The sequence below is a fragment of the Tamandua tetradactyla genome, chromosome 9 (genome assembly GCF_023851605.1).
Source record: "Tamandua tetradactyla isolate mTamTet1 chromosome 9, mTamTet1.pri, whole genome shotgun sequence".
Classification (NCBI taxonomy): Eukaryota; Metazoa; Chordata; class Mammalia; order Pilosa; family Myrmecophagidae; genus Tamandua; species Tamandua tetradactyla.
Genome location: NC_135335.1, coordinates 113,836,041 through 113,862,272, shown reverse-complemented (window position 1 = coordinate 113,862,272; position 26,232 = coordinate 113,836,041). Strand labels below are relative to the sequence as shown.

General features: G+C 37.2%; 1 protein-coding gene across 9 annotated transcripts in view; it reads right to left on the bottom strand.

The window, feature by feature from the left end:
* The window catches only part of ERBIN (erbb2 interacting protein), a 271,624-nt gene that overhangs the window by 167,555 nt on the left and 77,837 nt on the right, over nucleotides 1-26,232 (bottom strand). The window contains exon 1 of one of the 9 annotated variants that reach the window (XM_077117319.1): nucleotides 18,362-21,656. The exons of the other annotated variants lie outside the window; for them this stretch is intronic. The gene's annotated coding sequence lies outside the window, so the exon portion shown is untranslated. Of the gene's footprint in view, nucleotides 1-18,361; nucleotides 21,657-26,232 lie in introns of those variants that run through there. 9 annotated transcript variants of the gene reach the window in all.

The window sequence follows — 26,232 nt, the reverse complement described above, 5'->3', positions numbered from 1 at the left end:
AAATGTTTTCAAGGGCACTATTTGACCCACAGGTGTACCTAAGCTCTAGGTTCAGGGAATACACCCATGAATTAAAATGGACACAACCTTGGCCAGTGTGATGGTGGCTCAGTGGCAGAGTTCTCACCTGCCATGCTGAAGACCTGGGTTCCCCAGGGTTCGATTCATGGTGCCTGCCCAGGCAAAAAAAATGGACATAATCTCTGCATTCAAACAGCATATATTCTACTGAGGGAAAGACAATAAACAAGTAAACAATGAAGTAAATTCAGACTGAGGTGACATAAAGTAAAAACATGTTATGAAGAAAGGAAACTGAAGAAAAGCAAATCAGATAAGGAGACCAAAAGAAACCTCAATGAAAGTTGAATCTGACATGAGAACAAGTCTGCTACAAATAAATCTGAGGAAGAGCTTTCCAACTGAAGGGAAGGGAAGCACACATTAAAGGCCTTGAGGTGGAAGCAAAGGCCAATGTTACACAAGCATAATGAGCAAAGAATCATATAAGGTGAGGTCAGAGTTCAACCAGATCAGGTATGATCTCACAAACTGTGACAGTTAACCCTCTTTTTACTCAAATCATAATGAGGAATCATTAGGGGATTTTAAATAAGGGAAGAGTGAGATCTAATTTATAATTTAAAAAGAATGCTCTGGCAAATCAGAAAACCATTATGAAATGTACACATTCTTGCCAATTCCAAACTACATACACTGACTCAGAAGAAAAAGAAGTCCTAAACAGACCAATTTCAAATAAATAGATTGGATCAGTCATCACAAAACCTCCCAGCAAAGAAAAGCCCAAGCCCAGATGGCATCACTGGTGAATTTTACCAAACATCCTAATTAACATCGATATTGCTCAAACTCTTCCAAAAACCTGAGGATGAGGAAACTGTGTCTATCTCATTCTATGAAGTCAACATCATTATATCAAAGCCAGAAAGATACCACAAGAAAAGAATACTACAAACCAATATCCATTGTGAATACAGATGCAAAAAATACAAGCAAACCAAATCCAATGGCAGAGAAAAAGAATTATGCACAATAATCAAGTGGCATTTATCCAAGGTATGCAAGAGTGGTACAACATAAGAAAATGTAACGCACCATACTGTCATTCATTACACCACATCGTCATCTCAGTTGATACAGAAAAGGCATTTGACAAAATTCAGCACTATTTCTTGATAAAAACACTTTTTTTTAGAAAAAACCAGGAACAGAAGGACATCTCCTCAATTTGATAAAGAGCATAGATGAAAAGCACACGCTAATTCCATTCTCAATGGATAAAGACAGAAAGCTTTCCCTCTAATATACGGAACAAGACAAGGATGCCCACTGTCATCACTGTTATTTAACGCTGTACTGAAAGTAAGCAAGGAAAAGAAATAAATGGCATCTAAATTCAAAACAATTAAAACTTTTCTTATTTGAAGATGACATTATCTTACATACAGAAAATCTTGAAACATCCACAACAAAGCTCCTAGAGCCAATAAATAAATTCAGGAAAGTGGTGGGTTCAAGATCATCACCCCCAAATCAGTAGTTTCTAATAGAGGAGAATGAACATTCTGAACAAGAAAATCAGGGGGAAAGTCCATTCACAATAGCATCTAAAAGAATTAAATATCTAGGAATAAATATAACTAATTATGTAAAAGATGAGTAAACAGAAAATTACTAAACACTGTAAAAGAAATCAAAGACCTAAATAAATGGGAAGGATATTCTGCATTCATGGATCAGAAGCCTAATTATTATTAAAATATCAAGACTACCCAAAGCATTTATAGATTAAAAGCAATCCCATCAAAATTCCAATAACCTCCTTTGCAGAAATGGAAAAGAAAAAGTATCACATTTACATGTAAGGGTAAGAGGTCCCGAATAGGCCAGCCATCCTAAAGAAGTATGAAGCAAGAGGATTCACACTTGTCAATCATAAAACTTATTACAAAGCCACAGTAACCAAAACAGTATGGTACTGACACAAGGACAAACACAGATCAACAAAGTTGAACTGAGAGCTCAGAAATCAGCCCTTGCATTTACAGCCAACTGTTTTCTGACAAGGAGGTAAAAACGTCTCATTTGAGAAAGAAGAGTCTCTTCAACAAATGGTGCCGAGTTGCTCTTGTTAAGCTTATGTATCCAGCAGAGAAGCTTAGCCTACCGATATGTATGCTTAAGAGTTACTTTCGGAGGACTTCTTTTGTTGCTCAAATGTGGCTTTTCTCTCTCTAAGCCCAACTCTGCAAATGAAACTGCCATCTCCCCCTACCTGACTTCCAGAGGGTGAAAAGTCTCCCTGGCAGCATGTGAGATGACTCCCTGGGATAAGCCTACCACCGGCACTGCGGGATCAAAAATGCCATCCTGACCAAAGGCGGGGGGGGGGGGAATGGTGGCTGACAAGAGTTCAAATAGAGTCGAGAGGCTACTCTGGAGGTCACTCTTACACAAGCTTCAGTTAGACATTGCTACTATCATAGCTTGCCAAACCCCAACCAAAACCATTCCTGCCAACCCTAAAGAATACCTAGGGTGTTATATAAGACTCTACACAAGGGTTTAGTGCTCTAGGGTTACCTTCCAGAAACTAACAACCTCCAGATCAGTCTCTAGACAAGGACTGAAATGCAGAAGAGCTAGCCTCTCCAAAACATCAACTAGTTCCATCCTGCTATCCCATATTATTGACAGCCCCTTCCAACATGAAAAAATTAGAATGGGCACAGCACAAATACCTCCAAAGAGTGGGAGAAAGATCAAAGGTGATGGTGGAATTATACAGAAAAGGTAGAGTTTAACAAATGAGAATAACTGCTGGATCATTATACTGACATTTCTTTTAGTCCCCAGTATCTTAGAACAGCTAGAAGTAAAAGCTGTGAAATTAACCCATACCGAACTCTCTTCTACAACTGACTGTTACAATGCACTTTGAAATTTATCGCAACAAAGAAAAAAATTGATTGTGATAAATGCATTGGTAATACAGATCCACAATATCTTATCCAAACCCCTCAAGACAGCAGATATGTTTCAGAATGTAGAAATTCTCATTTAGTAGAATGATTATAAGAAGTATACACTGAACATTAAAAAAAAACACCTAAGTAGAAACGGCAGAAACGACAGAGGTGAAAGAAACTTCAGAATAGAGCTGACAGGCAGAGAATAGAGACACGGATGTCCTAGAAAAACGTGTAACATGAACAAAAACAGAAATCAAGAAAATGTCATGATGGCACTTTTCACAATGGCTCAAAACAGGAAACAACCCAAATGTCCATCAAGAGTAGAATAAAGACTGGAATCTGTCCTGGAACTACTTGTTAAAGAGTACTTTGAAAACTATTATTTTTTTCTTTCTTTGCTTTGTATATATGTTATATTATACTATAAAAAAGTTAAAAAAGAAAGTAGAATAAAGAAATAAAATGCATATTTGTACAATGATATACTAAAATATAATAGTGAATAAAATAAACCTGCATAATGTTGATTGAAAGAGGACAGAGAAAAAGATGGCCCCATTTATATGAAACTCAAAAAGTAGAAAACTTAACTATAATTTTTAGAGATGCCTATCTTGGTAGCAAAGCTAGCAAGAAATGATTACATTAAAGTCAGGACAGTGTTGCCTCTGGGGGTAAAGGCGTGCGCTGCGCCTGCATAAGGAAACACTAGGCCTTCCGAAGTGTTGGTAATGGTTACACTAGGGCTTCGTGCACAATTACTCACTACATACTGCAAATGTTTAAGAACTTCCTGTTGGCGGGTGGGTTATTCTCCACAAAAAGTGAGATTTTTCGTAAGTACAAAATATTAGACAAAAGAAAAAAGGAAAAAAAAACCCACCTAAGTGGAATATGGGAGAATACCCCATATTCAAACACATAACATTTCTGCAGGAATTAAAATGTACAAGTATTCACTCTAAATGAGAAAATAATATAAATAAATACCAAAACAGCTTCACATCATTTCAAAGTTAGGTGAGTTTTTGCCAACAAATGAATTAGGGGAGGGAAATGTTCAGTTTTCAGAACTTTCTGAATTCAGAATTCCACTGAAGGGATTCATCCTGAAGTTCAGATGTTTTAAGCAGTATATCAGGCATTAAAGAGCTCCCCTTTTAGTGTAAAATAAACACATGCAAAGTTTAGGGAATTCAGTGTGATAACGATGATGAATAGGCTCATACTGAAAATTTGTGAGGACATTTTCAGTTGTTAACAGTGAGGGGAATTGCCATAGGAACTGAGGACGGTAGATGTCCTGTAACATGAGAGTGATCTCCTTACAAGTTTCAAATACCTTGCAGTCATAAAACTATATGCAAATCTTTTAACTATTTGGACCTAGAACCTAACTCTGGGATCATAAAGACACAAAGGTTTTTTTGTACTATTTTAATAGATTGTAATCACCAATAATTTAAAGGAAGATTAAACTTGGTTTCTTATCAACAGTTATTTTCTCCATCTCAGAAAATCTCGTCACAAATGGCAATGTTTCGGGGACTTCCGGGAAGATGCCCGAACAAACTGGCTCAAGATTAGACTTGCTCCACAGAGAAGTTAGACAAGCGACAGGAGAGTGACAAAGCGGCGATTCAGGAGTGTGGCTGACCTGGGAGAGCCTTCTGTACCACATGGGCAGCCCTGGTTGCAGAGGCCGAGAACTGAGAGGCAGAGAGCTGGAGCCCAGCATGGAGGCACAGAGGCATGGAGCCATACAGCCCAGGAGCAGGAAGGAAGCCAAGTGGCATTCCGTGGGCACACTACCCTCACCGGCTCAGCCGTGACCGGTGACTCACCCCACACCCATGTACCCGGACCCTGTCACCCGCTCCCATTCCCCGCACTCCACATGCCCCCACCCCACCAGTCCCCAGTGCACGTACCTGCCCCCCACCCCCACTCCAAGTGCAGCCCAAGCCACCTCTCTGTACCCCTCCCGAACACTACCTCTCCCTCTCTGTTCCCTACAGGCTGTTGCCAGCACATAAAGGTTGCGAACACTAACCTTCATACTTAGGCTACAGCCGCCCCCCGTCCATAGTGCCACACAGCCTCACCCCACCCCCCAGGCTCAGCACATCCGTTTATGACACTCCCAGGCCCATGAACGTGCACGGGCCCAAATCACGTCATTCACCTCTGGGAACAGCACGTTACAGCAGTCCTAGAACCGCGCATGTACACGGCCCTCAGCCTCACTTTCCAGCTCTGAGAAAGTGCAGACCTGTACAGACGGGTCACAACTGCCCCCAATTCACAAAGGCGTAACGCTGACATGCTACCACAGCTCTACGCATGCACACAAATGGCCCTGTGCCTTAGACCAGAGCAAACCAGCGTTACGCCCCCCAGACCAATGCACCCACATAGCTGCATCTTCCCTGGCTGTTGGACACCTACGTTCACAAATCAGCGTAACATCCCGAACCTGAGCTTACACCCGCCCTGAAACAAAGCACCCCACAGAGTTCCCCACCCCGTACCCTGCGACTTGCACTACAACTATCCTGCAAACACAAGGCCTTAGAATACTGAAAGAAATCAACTCCCAAAGTAAATCAATCAAGATATTTACATGCCACAAAGACAGCAGAAGATCACTAAATATATGACAATGTAGACAGATAAAGCCCGGCTTAACGATCAAATTAAAACACCAGAGGAGATACAGACGCTGGAATAACTAATCAAAGATGTTCATACAACTCTACTTAATAAGCGGGATAGCAAATGACATAAAGGAGATCAAGAAGACAGGAGAAGAACATAAAGAGGAAGCTGAAAGAATAAATAGAAAAATAGAAGATATCACAGAGATTAAAGACTTTGTTGACCAACTAAAAAACATACTTGAGGCAGACAACACCAGATTTGAAGGGACAGAAGAAACAATAAAGATATTGAGGACAGGATAATTGACTTCAAAGGCTCAAAACGGCAAATGGCAAAAAAAGACGGAAAAATTGAATTGGAATTCGTGGAAATGATAGACAAAACAAAGTGCAGAAATATAAGAATCACTGCTGTCCCAGAAAGAGAAGAGAGGGGTAAAGGGCAAGGAAGAGTAACTGAGGATATAATAGGGGAAAACTTCCCAATCCTCATAAAGGATATAAATATACAAGTCAAAGAAGCCCAATGGACTCCAAACAAAATAAATCCCAATAGGCCTTCCCCAAGGCAAATACTAATCAATCTGTCAAATGTTGAAGAGAAGTAGAAAATCCTGAAACCAACAAGAGAAAAACAATTTACTACATACAAGGGAAATCAAATAAGACTGAGTTCAGACTACTCAAGTAGCACCCTGAAGGCAAGAAGGCAGTAGTATTGCATATTCAAGATCCTAAAAGAGAAAGACTTTCAGTGAAGAATTCTGTACGCAGCCAAATAGACCTTCAAAATTGAGGGAGGGATTAAAGTTTTCACAGACACAGAACTCCTGAAAGAATCTGTCAACAAGAGACCAGTCCTACAACAAATACTAAAAGGAGTTCTGACGGCTAAAAAAAGACAGGAGAGGGAGGTCTGGAGGAGGGCACAGAATTGAAAACTAACCCCAAAGCAAATAGAAGAGAAATACAAAGATTAAAGCAGAGATAAATGAATGGGAGAACAAAAGAACAATAGAAAGAATCAATAAAACCAAAAGTTGGTTCTTTGAGAAACACCAATAAAATTGATGGGCCACTAGCAAGACTGATAAAGAAAAAAAGAGAGAGGATGCAAATAAACAAAATCAGGAATGAGAAGGGGTGCATTACGACAGACCCTAAAGAAATAAAAGAAATCATAAGAGGACACAATGAACAACTATACTTCAACAAGCTAGACAACTCAGATGAAATCGACAAATTCTTGGAGACACACAAACAAGCTACACTGACTCAGGAAGAATTAGAAGATCTTAACAAACCAATCACAAGTAAAGAGATTCATTCAGTCATCAAAAATCTGCCTATAATGAAAAGCACAGGGCCAGGGGAATTTTATCAAACATTCCATAAAGAACTAACACCAGTCCTACTCAAACTTTGTCAGAAAACTGAGGAAAAAGGAACTCTACCAAACTCATTTTATGAAGCTAATATCATTTTAATACCAACACCGGGTAAAGATGCTATAAGAAAGGAAAACTACAGACCAATTTCCCTAATGAACATAGATGCAAAATTTCTCAGTAAAATATTAGCAAATCGAATCCAACAATACATTGAAAGAATTATACACCATAACCAAGTGGGGTTTATACCAGGAATGCAAGGATGGTTCAACACAAGAAAATCAATTAATGTAATATAGCACGTTAATAAATCCAAAGGAAAAAAATTACATGATCATCTCGTTTGATGCTGAAAAAGCCTTTGACAAAATTCAGCATCCTTTTCTGACATAAACACTCCAAAAGATAGGAATCAAAGGTAACTACCTCAATATGATAAAGGGAATATATGAAAAAACGATAGCCAGCATCATATTCAATGGAGAGAGACTGAAAGCTTTTCCCTTAAGATCAGGTACAAGACAAGGATACCCACTGTCACCACTATTATTCAACACTGTGCTAGAAGTTCTAGCTAGAGCAATAAGGCAGGACAAGGAAATAAAAGTCACCCAAATTGGAAAAGAAGAAGTAAAACTCTCATTACTTGCAGATGACATGATAATAGACTTGGAAGATACTGAGAAATCTACAGATAAGTTTTTTGAGTTAATAAACAAATTCAGCCAAGGTGACAGGATATAAAATTAATGTGCAAAAATCAGTACTATTTCTATACACAAGCAATGACCTAGCTGAGGAGTCAGTTAAGGAAAAAACTCTGTTCAAAATAGCAACTAAAAGAATGAAGTACTTGGGCAGGCCATGATGAATCAGTGCCAGAGTTCTTGCCTGCCATTCTGGAGACTTGGGTTCGATTCCCAGTGCCGGCCCATGCAAAAAAAAAAAAAAATTACTTAGGAATGAACCGAACTCGGGATGTAAAGGACCTGTACATACAAAACTACATAACATTGCTAAAAGAAGTCAAAGGGAATCTAAATAGGTGGAAAGATATTCCCTGCTCATGGATAGGAAGGCTAAATATAGTTAAGATGTCAATTCTCCCAAAATTGATCTCCAGATTCAACACATTACCAATCAAACCACCAACAATCTACTTTGAAGACTTGGAAAAGCTAACTAACAAATTCATCTAGAAGGGAAACAGACCCCGAATAGCTAAAAGCATCCTAAAAAAGCAAGAATGAAGTGGGAGGATTGAAACTTCCTGACTTTAAAACCTATTATAAAGCCACAGCGGTCAAAACAGCATGGTCCTGGCACAAAGACAGAAGCATTGACCAGTGGAATTGAATCAAGAGGGCAGAAACAGACCACCAAATCTATGGGCAACTAATTTTTGACAAGGCCCCTGTCATGGTCAAGTTCTTGTGTCAACTTGGCCAAGTGGTGGTACCTGTTTGTCTGGTTGGGCAAGGGCTGGCCTATCTGGTGCGATGAGGACATTTCATAGAATTAAATCATGAGCATGTCAGATGCATCCATAGCTGATTCCATTTGTTTCAGCCAAAGGGGAGTGTCTTCTGCAATGAGTAATGCTTAATCTGATCACTGGAAGCCTTTTAAGGAGGATTCAGAAGAGACAGTCTCTTCCTGTCTCAGCTGGTGAGCCTCTCCTGTGGAGTTCGTCCAGACCCTCCATCGGAATTGTCGGCTTCACAGCCTGCCCTACGGATTTTGGACTCTGCGTTCCCGTGGTCACGTGAGACACTTTTATAAATTTTATATTTGCAAGTCCCTGTTGATTCTGTTTCTCTAGAGAACCCTAACTAATACAACCCCCAAATCCTCTGAACTGGGACAAAATAGTCTTTTCAATAATTGGGCATGGAAGAACTGAAAATCAATAGCCAAAAGAAAGAAAGAGGACCCCTATCTTACACCCTACACAAAAATTAATTCAAAGTGGATCAAACACCTAAATATCAGAACTAGCACAATAAAGCTTCTAGAAGAAAATGTAGGGAGACATCTTCAAGACCTAGTAATAGGAGGTAGCTTCCTAAACTTTACACTTAAAGCACAGGCAACAAAAGAAAAAATAGATAAATGGGAACTCCTCAAAATCAAATACTTCTGCACTTCAAAAGACAGTGAAAAAGGTGAAGAAGCAGCCAACTCAATGGGAGAAAATACTTGGAAATCACATATCAGACAAAGGTGTGATTTCCTGTACATACAAAGAAATCACACAACTCAACACAAAAAGAACAAACAATCCAATTATAAAATGGGCCAAAGATTTGAATAGGCATTTTTCTGAAGAGCAAATACAGATGGCTCGAAAGCACTTGAAGAGATGTTCATTTTCATTGGCTTTAAGGGAAAATGCAGATCAAGACAACAATGAAATACCACCTCACACCTATTAAGAATGGCTGATACAGCATTATTTACAATTGCAAAGAGATGGAAACAGCCAAAATGTCCATCAACAGACGAGTGGCTAAACAAACTGCATATGATGGAATATTATGGAGCTATATGACAGAATAAAGTCATGAAGTATGCAACAACATGGATGCACCTTAAGGACATTATGCTGAGTGAGGTTAGCCAGAAACAAAAGGACAAATACTGTATGGTCTCACTGATATGAACTGACATTAGCAAATAAACTTGGAGAATTTCATTGGTAACAGAGACCATCAGGAGACAGAAACAAGGTAAAATATTGGGTTTGGAGCTGAAGGGATACAGATTGTACAACAGGACTTATTGTAAAAACTCATAAATGGATAGTACAATACTACCTGACTAAAACACAATTATGTTAAAACACTGAATGAAGCTGAATGTGAGAACGATAGAGGGAGGAGGGCTGGGGGCACAAATGAAATCAGAAAGAAAGACAATGAAGACTGAGATGGTATAATCTAGGAATGTCTAGAGTCTGTAATGATAGTAACTAAATGTACAAATTTAAAAAAATGCTTTTGCATGAGGAAGAACAAAGGAATGTCATTACTGCAAGGTGTTGAAAATACATGGTAATTAATATTTTAAAATTTTAACTTATGTGTGAGGCTAAAGCAAAAAAATGTTTATTTGGTACAAAATTTACATTTTGACTAGTGCATTTCCTAATATAAATTATGTAGACAGCTTAATTGAACACCATAAGTACATGGAACCCTGAGTAGGGCAAGAGTGATGCTCTGATAAACCCCAGAGTGATTTGAACAGTGAATAAAAAAGTATTTGCAAATTCTCCTTCAGGAAATGGTGAGAAAGGGGGAAAATTCAACTTCCCCAGGTTGAATATTCTCACAAGCAGTGTGGACAACCAAAGCAATAGGCTGAGCCCCCAATCTTGGGGTTTGTTTATATGAAACTTAACCACACAAAGGATAGGTCAAGCCTACTTAAAATTAGGCCTAAGAGTCACCCCCAAAAGAACCTCTTTTGTTGCTCCGATGTGGCCTCTCTCTCCAGCCAACACAGCAGGCAAACTCACCACCCTCCCCCTATCTACATGGGACATGACTCCCCGGGGTGTGGACCTTCCTGGCAATGTGGGACAGAAATCCTAGAATGAGCTGAGACTCAGCATCAAGGGATTGAGAAAACTTTCTCGACCAAAAGGGGAAAGAGTGAAATGAGACAAAATGAAGTATCAAAGGCTGAAAGATTCCAAACAGAGTCGAGAGGTTATCCTGGAGGTTATTCTTACACATTAAACAGATATCACCTTGTTAGTCAAGATGTAATGGAGAGGCTGGAGGGAACTGCCTGAAAATGTAGAGCTGTGTTCCAGTAGCCATCTTTCTTGAAGATGATCATATAATGACACAGCTTTCACAATGTGACTGTGTGATTGTGAAAACCTTGTGTCTGATGCTCCTTTTATCTACTTCATCAACAGATGAGTAAAGCACATGGAATAAAAATAAATAATGGGGGAACAAATGTTAAAATAAATTTAGATTGAAATGTTAGTGATCAATGAAAGGGAGGGGTAAGGGGTATGGTATGTACGATTTTTTTCTGTTGTCTTTTTATTTCTTTTTCTGAATTGATGCAAATGTTCTAAGAAATGATCATGATGATGAATATGCAACTATGTGATGATATTGTGAATTACTGATTATATATGTAGAACGGGATGATCATAAGTTAAGAAGGCTTGTTTTTCTTGCTGCTGTACTTTTAAAAATTTTTTAATTAATTTTTAAAAAATGATGTTTTAAAAAAAATCAAGTAAACAAATGGAATTAGAGCATTCCAACCAGAGGAACAAAGAACGGAGAGATAGCAAATGGCATTATGTTTTGGGGAAATACAAATCGTTCTCTGGCTTTTTGCAGTATGAAGTGGGAGGAAGAAATAGTATGAGATGAGACTGAACCTTAGGTAGGGCCAGGTTTTGATGGACCCTCCAAGCCCTATCAGTGAGTCAGGGGAAAAGCTGACGGCTACTACACTGGACTAATGGCTAGAGACAGGCAGTGACAGGGGGCTGATTCCACAGATACTGAGTAGGAAAATTCAGCAGATGACTAACTAGATATGGGAAATGGAGGACAAAGGGAGAAACGAAGAATGACTCCCAGATCTGTGCGTAAATGGTAAAACCACTGCTAGCCAAGAAGTACAGAAGGAAGAAGCTATTTCGAGGGGCAGATACTGAGATGAGTTTTAAACATAGTGCTTAACATATTATATCTTATTTTTCTATATTTATATATTGATTTATTTTAATGAATATCCCATTCTGTTCATTTTAACCTGACTTTACAACCTATTAAATGAGTGATTAATTTATGTATATACCAAAGGCAAACTAGTAGAAATTTGATTCTAGTAAAAAAAAAAAAAAAAAAAAATGTTGGAGAGAATGTAGAGAAACTGGGACACTTATGCACTGCTGGTGGGAATGTATAAAGGTGCAACCACAATGGGAGATTGTTTGGCAGTTCCTTAAGAAACTAAATATCATACTGTCCTACAATCCAGCAATAGCACTACTTCATATACATGTAGAAGAGCTGAACGCAAAGACACAGACAGACATTTGCACAACCACGTTCACAGCAGCATTATTCACAGTCACCAAAAGATGGAAACAAAGCCAATGCCCATCAACAGACAAGTGGGTCAACCAAATGCGGTCCATGCATACGACGGAACACCACGCAGCAGCAAGACAATATATGTCCCGAAGCACATGACAAGACGGGTGAGCCTTGAGGACATAATACTGAGCAAAATTCGCCAGACACAAAAGGATAGATATGGTATGATTCCACTTTTATGTCCAGCATAAAGGTAATAATCAGAAGTTATAATACAGAATATAGGGGATTTAGAGATACACTGACGCAAGAGATGGGTGAACCATTAGCTAATGAGGTTGAACTCCAATGTAAGGGAACAGATAGGAGTGAAGGTGGTTCTCTAGTGGATCTAGAAGTAATATTACCATATTGAAGATGAACAAGATTGAAAGGGGTTGTATAGACCTATGTGTCCCACTGACTCACACTAGAAATATGAATGAGTTCTTGCAAGAATTACTCAAAGACATGAATCTTTTATAAAGAGTGTTTAAGTCCAGGGTACAGGGGGAAAACTGCTATTGCATGCTATGAGCTCTGTTCAGAAGGAAACCATCAGCACTACCACAGCAATAGCAGAGATAAACAACGGGGGGAGGGACAAGAGTTAACAGGAAGTTTAGATTTCCTATTTGGGAAGGGTGTGTTTATTGGTTTTCTTTCTCTTGGGAACAACAAAAAAATCTAAAATTGAAAATGTTGATGGACTGTGGACTTTGGGCCCTCTACATGATGCCCGATGAATGCAGGTGGCTGAAGGATACACTGACGGAGAAGTAGATTGGCAAATGGTGATGTATAATTATGAACAAAGGTTGTGCTACTACAAATGAAACAATGTCTTGAGGCATGCAATGATGTGAATGAACATGGGGGACATTTGGTGAGACAAAATAAGCCAGAAACAAAAGAACCACAATGGTATGGTCACCTTTAGAAAATGCTTATAAGAAAACAGGGGTCTACACTGTAAGCTTTTAGAGCAGACACATTAAGTCCAGAGTGGCGATTATTATTTCTGAGTTTTGAGAGGCTGCTTTATATATATAACCTGATATTTAGAGATAACAATAAAGTTGAACAGGCTGGGGTTAAAGTAATTCAAAACACAGGGTTAAGGAAGACAGTGTCTATATTTTAGAACCACACATACTCTTTGAGACCAATGGAAGAAAGGTTTATTTGATCTGGAGCTGAAATTTTCTGTAGCGCATTGTCTAATTCAACCTATCTGTATAGTTTATTTGAACAACTGAACCACAGGGAGCCCAGAATAAGAAAGAGGCCCTTTAATCCTGTATAGGTTATTGTAATGCCTGGAAACATCTTAGAGTATATTAAGCAGATAATCAAGACTGGCAAACTCCCCTGAGGAGGGGAGAAAGACTATGGCACTATTAAACCTTACCATCAGGGAATCCCCTAATACTGTGTCAAACTTTAGGGACACCCAAATCAATAGGCCATGCCCTCGATCAGGAGGCTTACTCTTGTGAAGCTTATGTAGGTAGCAGAGAAGCTCAGACTACCTTAGAGTTACTTCTGGAGAAACTCTTTTGTTGCTCAGATGTGGCCTCAGTCTCTCTAAGCCCAACTCTGCAAGTGAAATCATTGCCTTCCCCCCCGCACGTGGGACAAGACATCAAGGGGTGAAAGTCTCCCTGGCAACTTGGAAGATGACTCCCAGGGATGAATCCAGATCTGGCACCGTGGGACCAACAATTCTATCCTAACCAAAAGTGGGGAAAGAAGTGTAATTAATAAAGTATTAGTGGAAGAAAGAGTTCAAATAGAGTCAAGAGGCTACTCTGGAGGTTGACCTTGCTACCTATCATAACCTGCCAACCCCCAACCAGAACCATTCCAGACAATCCTAAAGAACACCTTGGCAATTTATAAGATTCCACAAGGGTTCCAGGGACTAGAGCAACTTGCCAGAAACCTACAACCTCCAGATGGGCCCCTCGTCCAGATAAGTCCTGACACCTGTCTTTTTAGAACATCATATAGTTCCATCTCTGTACCCCATATCAGTGACAGACCCTTTCAATAACAAAAATTCAGAATTGCCATAGCCCAAACAACCTCAATAAGAGGTATGGAAAGATCAAAGGTGATGGTGGAATTATACACAGAAGATAGGACTTAACAAATAAATATGAATGCTCAATCATTAAATTGATATCTCTTTTAGTCTCCAGTATTGTAGAGCAGCTAGAAGTAAAAATCTAAAATTGTGAAATTGTAACCCATGTCAAAGTCTGAAATATGTTTTACAACTAACTGTGGTGCTGTGCTTTGAAATTTATAGCTTTTTTGTATATATGTTATAGTTCACCAAAAAAGAAGGAAAAAAAGTCGATTGTGATAATAAAAAAAATATTTAAGCCATCTAGCCTCCTATATTCTGGAGCAACCGAAGGAAAAATAGGAGAGGATCATACGGTAGCCTATGACAAACTCTGGGATCTATCCCGTAACCACTTTTTGAAGAATGCTTTGAAAACTATTGCTTTTTTATTTCTTTGCTTTGTATACGCGTTATATTATACAATTAAAAAAATTAAAAAAGAAAAAAAGAACGCACAGAGAAAGGCACAGATAAACTTTTCATAGGGAATTTGATGCCATCTATCAATTTTAACTGAACACACAGCAAATGCTCTTTAGTTATTTAACCATCAGAAACAATTCATACAAATCTCTGTGCAAAGAGTGCAAGAATAAATCTATACAGCCCTGACACACATAACTTAGAAACAATCCTAATGCCAATTAAGAGACTAATTAAATAAATTGTGATACACTAAAAAAATGGTGCCTGCACTCTTTTCAAAACAAAGCAGGTACTAACATGGAAAGATGACAAACATACATCTAAATGAAAATATACTGAATATATATATTTATATACCTGTATACATAGCCTCTGTATATACACATACACACACATCTTATTTGTATATGTCTGTGTGTGTTTATATAGAGGAGACGGAGAATGAAGGAAAATAGGTATATAGATCCCATTTTTATTTAAATATACCTATGTATGCATTCATACATACATGGATGCGTTGGAACAGATAGGAAAATGTTCAGATAAACATACAACACACTTGTAAGAGTATCTCTAGCAAATGAGATTATGGAGAATTATAATTTGTTATACATTTTTACATTTGACTTTTTTTAAACACATTATATTTTGACCTTGCAGAAGAACATTATACCTCTGTTGAATTTCCTGAGTTAATACTTGTAGCCACCCAAACACTTTATAACTTTTTAAAATGCATTGTTTTTAATTAATCAAGGACTGGTAATTGAAGAATTTCTTGAATTAATATGAGACTCGGACAGGATGAAAAGAATTTGGTTTATAACAAACCCCAGCATATATACCTTGATAAAAAACCTTTTTATGTGACAAATTGTTGGTACATATATAGGTAACTTTTTGAGGCAGAGAAACTTAGAATTTTCATGGACAAATTTATCAAAATTAAACCTATCTAGTACAACAGGACTAGATACAAAAACTCAAAAATGGACAGCACAATAATACCTAATTGTAATGTAATTATGTTAAAACACTGAATGAAGTTGCATCTGAGCTATAGTTTTTTTTGTTTGTTTGTTTGTGCCTTTTGTTTTCTTTTTCCTTTTTTCATATATTTTTATTTTTTATTATTATTATTATTTTTATTTTTTTCTCTATATTAACATTCTATATCTTTTTCTGTTGTTTTGCTAGTTCTTTTCCTAAATTGATGCAAATGTACTAAGAAATGATGATCATACATCTATGTGATGATATTAAGAATTACTGATTACATATGTAGAATGGAATGATTTCTAAATGTTGTTAATTTTTTTTAATTAATAAAGAAAAATTAAACCTCAATTTTTATCTATCATTTTCCAATATTATTCTCATATACTATATAAATTTTGAAAAGAAAAGTGATATCACGAAAGTTTTAATGTTAGGCAGTAAGGGTATGAGAGAATACTGCATTTCCCCTATGTTTATTTCTAGGCTTTTTCAACAGTTTTACTAATGAATACCTATCAGTACACAGAAGTAACTTAGTAGGTACATGTAGTATGAGGAAAGTTTTTCCATTGCTTGTTTTGCTTTGTTTTCTAACACTGACAAAGAATTGAAAATATTAGATATGCTTTCAAAGTTTTAATAATGGAAAATGTTGTGGCTGTGTCACTATAGTTTTACATATAAGCTTTGGCACTTCTACACATGTAAGTATTGTATCTGCAGTTAAAGTGGCAGATAATAATGTGGATGTGCAATAACACTTAAAAACTAGAACAAACCAGTTCATTAGATTACTATGCTTTGGTAGTATAGACAGCATTATACTTAACATTAAGCATAATTTATTTTAATTAGAGAAAAACACCTCATTTACAGGTAACAAGTAAATTCATTATGAGAGAACTTTGCAATAAATGGTAAAGGTCTTGGATGACAATGGTCTACATATGACTTTTTATAATCAGAAAAAAAGTAAAGGGAATTGTTTTAGCCCTTTGCCTATCAAAAACCTTTTAAGGCTATACCTTATCAAGCCTTCCTATCCTACCATAAATTATCTCACTATATAAATACTTAAAGAATAGAACTGATAGAAATATTACTGATTTCAATGGCTGTCGGAAAATAAGGAAGATGACACTCAGAGTTTCTGATTTGGGAATGGCTTTAGAAAGAAAGCACAAACAGACTATATGTTGATATCAGATAGTCATAAAAAATCAAACACCATCTACTACATACAGGCCCTGCTATTTTGCAGTTAGCTCCAAAACAATTACGTAAACCTTCCGAAATTCCCAAGATTTAACGGAACCAAAGGACCCATTTGCTGCTGCCAGGATCCTTTTCTATTCCGTCACAAAAGAATACCCCACTATGCCTAAATCACTTCCAAAATTTCCAGGGAAGAGGAAGTCAAACCAACTCATTCTAGTCTGGCTGAAGGCCCTGAAAGAAGGAGATTTTTAGATTACAGGTTATTTCTCACTGGCCTTAATACAAATATAAATCCCAAGATTCTAGAACTGACCTAAGGTTTGAAATTCCAAGGACACCATTATGAGGAAGAGAGAAACACGCTCCAAACTGTGAATTTATATACATAAACAATATATCCTTAATATGTAAAAACACAGCTGCATCAAACTCACTGCACTCAAACTGAAATAGAGCTCCAACATTATCGCAACAAGGAAATCATCCAATGTAGGGGGAAAAATACTGGATCCTTTCCATCTACCTTTCACATTATAGCCTGTAATTGCAGAGGAAGGAAATAGCTCACTTAAGTGTATTTTACCATACAATTAAAGCTTGCCTTTTAAGTTTTAAAATATTATCACTTTAGAAATAATTATGAAAGTAACTGGACTGCAGGAACTCTGGTTATCTGTCTGAGTAACTGTTGACCTCATCTTTCTCACATGCAAAATAAAACAGACATAAAACAATCCTGTCAGAAATGAATTATAGATATGGAAAGGGAATAAAACAGAATGAACCTGGTGGTGCTGGATTAGAAATGGAGATATCATTATGAGCTCATGGTTTTAATACATATAGAAATATAGATTCAAATGTGTGTATGTATACGTATGTACACGTGAATATTCCTTAACTCTGCACTAAGAGGGATCAACAATACTCTAAGAGCGACGCACACACAAAGTGCCCAGATCTTGGCTTCTAAGTACCATTTTCCACTAAAAAGAATCAAGAAAGAAGGTAAGTCAGGAACATCTTGTACTAGAAAGCAGAGATGTGCCCAAAGAAGGAAGAGCTATGAAAAAAAGGAGAAAACAAGTCAACTGGAAGGGGTTCTCACTGACCAAATCAGGAACAATTTGAGCATCAAAAAAAAATTATAATGGATTAATACACTGTGAATAAAATAGCAAATCACGACTCTATGAGGCTATTAATTAATTAATTAATTAAAAGTTTGATGAGGAACAGATTTACATAGCTTAAAAGCACCTCCCCATAAAATACTTATGTGTTAGTTTGCAAGCTACTGGAATGCTATATACCAGAACCAGAATGCCTATTTAGTAGGGAAATTTAGTAAGGTTACAAGATTACAGTTCTAAGCCTATGAAAATGTCTAACTTTTAAGGTATCCAGGGAAAGATACCTTAATTCAAGGAAGGCCGATGGGTCTGGATCAGCTCTGTCAGCTGGGAAGTCACATGATTGGTATCTGCTGGTCCTTTGCTCCTGGGCTCTGCTGCTTTCAGTCTCTGCCCATGCAGGGGTTCCTCAAACTTTCTCTGGGGCTGGATTTCATCTCCTGGCTTTACTTGGCTCTGCCCAGATTCTGGCTTGCTTAACATCTCATGGGCAGGCACACAGCAATGTCTGCTGGGCTCCAAGCATCTCCAAACATTCATGTCTCCGCTTTCTCTGCTGGCCCTGAAGTTTCTGTTGGCTATCTCTCCGTGGGCTCCATTGTTTCTTGAGGTTTCTCCAAAATATTTCCTATTTTAAAGGAGTCCAGTAACGAATCAAGACCCACATGGAATGGTGGCGTCACATCTCCATCTAATCAAAGGTTCCCACTCACAACTGGGCCTGCCACATCTCCACGGAGATAATCTAAATCAAAAGATTTTGACCTACATTTTAAAATCAGGATTAAAGGAAATGGTTGCTCCTATAAGACTGGATCAGGATTAAAATATTACTTTTCTAGAGTTCATAATACTTTCAAACCGGCACAACTTATTAACTACAAATGGGGAAACAGTACCCTTGACAATGGAGAAGTCTGGCAGGTAAAACCTTAATCATATAATCAAGGAAAATGCACATCGTCAGTAATGAAACAAATGTTAATTGTTTGTCTCCTTATAAGAAACTATGAGAAGAATGCAGCATCACTACTATGACCCTCCGCCACAAATCCAGTTACAAAAATCTAATCATAAATTTCTAATCAAGAAAAACAGCAAACACAAACTGAAGGGTATTCTACAAAATAACTGGGCCAATAGTCTTCAAAAGTGTCACATCATGAAAATAAAGAAAAGACAGAAATTTTTCCAGATTGAAGAGATTAAAGAGACATGACAACTAAATGCAAAGCATGATTCTTAACTGGATCCATTTGCTCTGAAAGGCAATATTGAGAAAATTGGTGAAACTTGAATAAGGTCTGAGACTTAGATGTTTGGGACGTATTCATGTTAACTTCCTGATTTTAATGATTAGGATGTTGTTATGCAGGAGAATGTCCTTGCTTTAGGAAATAAACATTAAAGTATATTGAGGTAAAAGTTGGTAACTAACTATCAAATGAGTAAGGGACAAATTAAGTTTTTTGTACTATGCTTCTACCTTTTTTTTTAAATGTCTGTGATTGTTTCAAACTTTAAAACAAAATACATATATATATTTACAATAAATCTATCGCAGTACTAAGAAACAGGGTGAGGCGCATCTACAAGTTAGAATGGAGAGGAATTTCTAGAAAAATATAAAGCAGATTTGGAGAGAAAATGACCACAAAACACAACACAACTGAGAAATGCAAAACAAGCAAAGTAGAATCTCCAAAAAGGATAAATTTTCCTCACAAGGAAGACTGGGAGACTGTGTCCTGGGCGGTCAGCCAGGTAGTGCAATCATCATAGAACAGCTGCACTAATTCCTTGCTAAAGTGGCTCACTCCAGCATACTTAAGGCCTCCAATACAGCACTCTGTTCTGTGGGAGGTCCAACATTTGGGCAGTAGAGCTGTGAAAATAGGAGAGTATCTCCTGAGGGACAGGAAACACATGTACCAAGAGGACAAACTGCCCACACAACCCCAAAGAGAAATCCATCAGCTGAATATTGGTCCCTTTCCTCTTCTAGGCAATTATCAAAGCCAGATGAACAAGGGATGCACTTGGCCTGGTGAAATAAACTTCAATGATAAATACAGTTTAGTCTAGACCATAATTAAAAACCGTAAACACCAGGAAAAATAAAGCATTCAAGAATAAATCATGACAAGACTGATGAAGTGCAGCAACAGGTTTCCACAGTGTTAGCAGAGTGAAAAAAGGTTTAAATAATAATTATCCTAGAGATTCAAGAGATTACATGTTGACCAAAAATACAACTACAAAATAAAAATGACTCCTATGAAACAGCAAGAGAGTGCTTAGAAGCTCTATCCCATAAATAATAATAATAATAAAAGAATTGAAAATACCTGAAGACTAAATAAACTATCAAAACCCAGGATTCTCCCAGAATACAATACCAAAAGACAAAAAACTAAAGTAATGAACGCTCCATATATCTCAACATTCTCTAAATTCTCCAGTCTCCAGAACACATTCAAGAGGTACTCAGAGTCAAAACTATTTCTATAATACTTACCTTTTTCCACTGACACTGGCATCAATGGTACAAAAGTAATGCTGGGTAAAACTACTGGCACCTTAGCATAAAGGAAGTGGCATCAAGCCATCCTAGCATCACCACACATTTCCAGATTTATCTTTAAATGTCAATTTCACTTAGTAGCGTTAATGAATGAGTAAAAAATAATTTTATTAAATCTTGACTCTTCAGTACACATCTCTCTAATATTCTATATGAAGAAATGGTAGGCTCAAAGAAAAATACGTATGCAGTTAGTTTGAGTTATAAGCTAAATTTGTCCTTTTTTCAGGGAACACCATTTTGACCTGAAAGAACAAATAACAGACAAACCAAACTATGTTCAGGTTTACAAAAAACAGATAAACCAAACTATGTTCAGGCTTAAGGATCTGATAGACATTTTCTCAAAAATAAATCAAGCAAACCTGTAACTTCAAGGGGGGAAAAAACTGACAGAATTTGTTGCCAGTAATTAAAATTTGGACTTTCAAGTGAAAGATCAGAATGTTGAAAAACTTTTAACTACCACCCTGGGCACAATAACATCTCAATACTTGGCATCTTTTCTGATGAGAGTAGCGGTGAGATCAACAATTTTCTTTTTGCGACTGTATAACGAAATGTGTCAACATTTGGAAGATGAGTATAACTCAATGAACCAATATTTTCCAAACCAACAATTTATGGTTTTATAAAACTATGAATGGGTTAAAAATTCATCCACAATGCTAGATAAACCAATGGATTTTAAGATAACAATGGAAAGTTCAGTAACACGGTTTTAGATTCCAAATTGCAACTAACCTTTAAAAAAATTACAAGTTGTCAAATTTTGGTGTAGTATCAAAGAATTTCCACAATCACCTGAAAAGTCTATTAAAATGCTCTTACCTGTTACAACTATTTATCTGGGTAAGGCTGGATTTTCTTCAAGCACTTCCCGCAAAACAACATATTGTAACATATTGAATACATATACAAGATATAAGAATCCAGCTGTCTTCTATTAAAGCAGACATAAAAAGACTTGCAAAAATATAAAACAGCACTACTCTTTTTGCTAAGTATTTTTGTTTTGGAAAGAATTATTTTTCATTAAAGACAATGTAATTTATGTGAACACGTAACAGATTTTTTAAATTAATTTTTTAATTTCTCCATTTTAATTTTTAATATGGTAAACACAATATACATAAACCAAAGCTGTATGAGGTGCTCAATAATTTTTAAGAGTATAAATGGATCCTAAGACCAAAATATTTGAGAACAGTTGCATTAAGGTTATTACTACTACTTGTAATTACATTATACTATAACAGAGTGAATACTTTTAAGGACAAATGAAATGTAGAAGACAATTTGCCCCAAAGTAAGCTGCCCCAGACTACTCTCACTTTTAAGTTAGTCATTCTTCCTTTCATTTTTCTATTCCCTCACTGTCACTATCACTTTATGATGCTGACATCTTACCCCTTTTAATACACCAAAAACCCAAGAAATGAACCTTACTATGTAAGTGGGTTGTGACTAAAGATGTGTCCCTATGAATGAAACCTCCAGACTTAATTATACCCATTTGGATGGCCTATATACCTTTTTTGATGAATTTTCTGGGTTTTGCCTACTAACCTATATACTTAGTCACAGCAGATAACCTACAAATAAGTACAGTCTTAGGCAATCAAGTTAATTTTTAGACAGTTGTCTTATATACTGTCCTTCTTTTGAACCTGGCAAGGCCTTCATCCAATGACACCTGGAACACAACTGGAGATCTCTCTGAGTCGGGAAGTGACTCGAGCATAAAGTGAGTGATAAGAGTTTCACTGTGTTGAGATTGTAAAAGCAGCAAAAGAAGACAATTTCAAAGAGTAGGACAGGAGGGAAAGGAACAAAAAAGTGAAGGGCAGTAAAGGAAAATTAGTTTGTGTGATCCAAGAGGACAACGCATAATAAACCAAGAAGGTAAAGGAATTGCAGAGGGTCTTAATACACAAATACACAAAACCTGATATGTAAACAATAAATAAATAAGGTAAAATCTGGAGACATTAAAGGAAAAAGAGAACTGAGGAGGCAAAGCATAAATAAACAAAACAATATATTAATAACTATCCATGCTAAAATCCAAGCATGTAAGCTGAATTAGAATGCCAAACAGATATTAGGATTAAACCCAGAATCAAAGAGATTTTTCTACTGCATGTTTTGAATAATTTTTTGAGATGATGGACACAGGCCATCAAAGTTTGGGAAAAAGAAGAAAGACAACAATATAATAAAGAAACAACAGAGAAGAAAATACAGGAAGTAAATGAAACTAACCATAAAAACGAGAAGCTAAAACTGAATAATAATTAGATTTATGTTTTACAATCAGGAAACATAATTGAGGAGAAAGCTAAAAGGTAAATGTGAAAAATAGGAATAGTATAGTTCAAGAGTGAGATAGTGATGACTGGCATCCAGAAAGAAACAAAAACAAATTATGTGGCATAAACCAAAGAAAAATGGAAGACATAAATGCTAAGCTTATTTTCTTAGAAAATTTAAAAGTAGGTATTATAGAGGGTAATTCAAGTATGCATTTCTATGGCAATGGCAAATAGTATGCTTCTGAAACTGAATTATCTCTATTGTGATCAGCTAAACACAGGAACAGGGTATATTATCAGAAAAGGAAAAAAGAAAGACATCTTTAGGAATTTATAACACAGGTATAGAAGGAAAAAAAATAAAGCATTTAACATACAGAAATGAATAGACGCAGAGTCAAAATGAAAATGCAAGCAAAAAAATGTGTTTAAAGAGACTCTCAAAAATGAAAATAAAGCTGCAAAAAAAGGTTGCAAAAAAAAAATTGCTAACATCAATCAAGTTCTGCATAATCCCAAACACTCTGTAAGCATTACCATCATCTATTTCTAAACCAAAAGCAGTTTAAGCTCTTAAGCACATTATCTATAAGCAGTTATTTTTAATTAATGCCTAACTATGCACATAATTTTCTGTAATTTTTGTTTTTTTTTTTTAACATGGGCAGGTACCGGGAATTGAACCTCAGTCTCCCACATGGCAGGCAAGAACCCTGCCTGCTCTCTCTCTCCAGCCAACACAACAAGCAAACTCACCACCCTCCCCCTGTCTACGTGGGACATGACTTCCAGGGGTGTGGACCTTCCTGGCAACATGGGTCAGAAATCCTAGAATGAGCTGGGACTCAGCACCAAGGGATTGAGAAAAAACCCAGAATGAGCTGAGACTCAGCATCAAGGGATGGAGAAAACCTTCTCAACTGAAAGGGGGAAGAGAGAAATGAGACAAAATAAAGTATCAATGGCAGAGAGATTCCAAACAGATCAAGAGGTTATCTTGGAGGTTACGCTTACGGATCAAGTAGATATCACCTTGTTAGTCAAGATGTAATGGAGAGGCTGGAGGGAACTGCCTGAAAATGTAGAGCTGTGTTCCAGTAGTCACGTTTCTTGAAGATGTTTGTATAATGATATAGCTTTCACAATGCGACTGTGTGATTGTCAAAACTTTGTGTCTGATGCTCCTTTTATCCACCTTATCAACAGACGAGTAAAACATACAGAGTAAAAATAAATAATAGGGGTGACAAATGTTAAAATAAACAGATTGAAATGCTAGTGATCAATGAAAAGGGGTAAGGGGTATGGTATGTATGAATTTTTTTCTGTTGTCTTTTTATTTTTTTCTCAATTGATGCAAATGTCCTAAGAAATGATCATGACGAATATGCAACTATGTGATGATATTCTGAATTACTGATCATATATGTAGAACAGAATGATCATAAAAATGTTTGTGTTTGTCATTTTTTAAAAGAAATTTTAAAATTAATAAAAAAAGAACCCTGCCTGCTGAGCCACCGTGGCCCAATTTTCTGTAATCTTGAACTGTGTTTCTTAGAAGTAAGGTATGACCAGAAGCTCAATACCAACATATCTAAAGTACAGAATTTTAAAGATTTTCCAATAATATATGTAAAATGCCTCTAATTATGGTTATCACTTCATTAAGGATAATGAAAAAAAATTGGTTTCCATATTGAACCTTTATAAGCTTTTCATACCTTAAGTACAGGTAGTTTGAGCTCAAACACCAGACTTCATAACGTAATACTTGAATTAATGGGCTGATAACCACTTCACTGCTGAAAGCTCATGATTCTTTCAAAAAACAGCTATTAAATGCTTATTTTTGTGCAATCTTAAGCACTTTGAGTACTCTATATTTACTAATTTTATCTAAGAAAACCACAATAGCAAGAATACCCAAATTTTAAATATCCAAATGCTTTAACTCTCTAAACTATTAATCATCTCTTTTTAAACAAGTGTCTTTTCAGACCTTTGTCACATTTTAAACAAGGCTTTGAAAATATTTATAGTTTGAAGAGAATGACATAAAACCTAAAATTCATCAAGTTAACTCAGTGCTAAGCTAATATAATTCCAAGTAAACCACAAAGTTATAAATTATGTCTTGTTGTGGGTGGAAGGAATCACAAAGCTGAACACTTTACTTTTAAAAATATGTTGCCTGCTTCGCCACATCAAAGAGAACAATCAACAATTATACCTAAAACAGGTTTAAATAGTTGTTTTCAAGTGCTACAACTTTTTAAATATAAAATTTACTAACGTAGAGAAATAACTTCCCGAAGTGTTCATTTTCTTCAAAAGACCTGTTCTATTAAGGCTTTGTGGCTCTGAAGCCAAAGATAAGCCATATAAGGCAACTCAAGTCCAATGCCATTTATTTTGTTCCGCTCTTTCAGACGCCCAAGAATAACCTACCTAATGCTATGTTCCAAAATCATAAGATAGATCAGTTATGCATTTCAAATGCCATGATAAAGCTAGAGTCACTTAACTAGAATTACTTAAGAGTTCACAAAATATTACCAACAATGAAAGAAATAAAAAAGCATCCCCAGAGACCAGGCTGGAGTGGAGAGGGGACAAAAACAGCATAGAGCAATGAAGAATTGAAAGAGCCCCTTTTTGAAATGTATTTAATAAAGTAGTAAAGAACAAGTTATGAAATGTTTGTTCCCCGATCCTTAAGAGCAACCGTTTCTCTTCTTTGAATTACAGAAAGTCAACTCTTTTTCGGGTTTCCGGTAACTACCTGAGGTCTCACGGGGAAACTAAACAGTCAATCCCATAGCTGAGATGCACCTACCAACAGAATAGCGTATTTCTTCACTACACATGCAAAGGCACAGCAGTATCTTCCACCCCTTTTCCCACAACAGCACCGAGAAAAGCCAGACCCGGAAAAGCGCGCTAACGCAGCACTGAAAAAACAATCGGGGCTGGCGGCCCCCTCACCCCGCCGTGCCGCGCGGGGGGACCGGGCGAAGCGCCCGGGGGGACCCGGCGGAGCGCGCGGGCCGGGCCGCGGGGGGCCGGAGCCCGGAGGTCCAGCCACGTACTCGGCAGCGCGGACGGAGCACGGCGGGCCCAGCGGCCTCCCCACAGATGTGCTTTCCCTTAAAATGCAGCCTCTCTCTCCGTCCCCTAGCCTTCCCCTCTTCCTACGCCAACTGGGGCAGCTACAAGAAAAACACGCGCCCGACGCTCGCCTTCAGTTAACGAG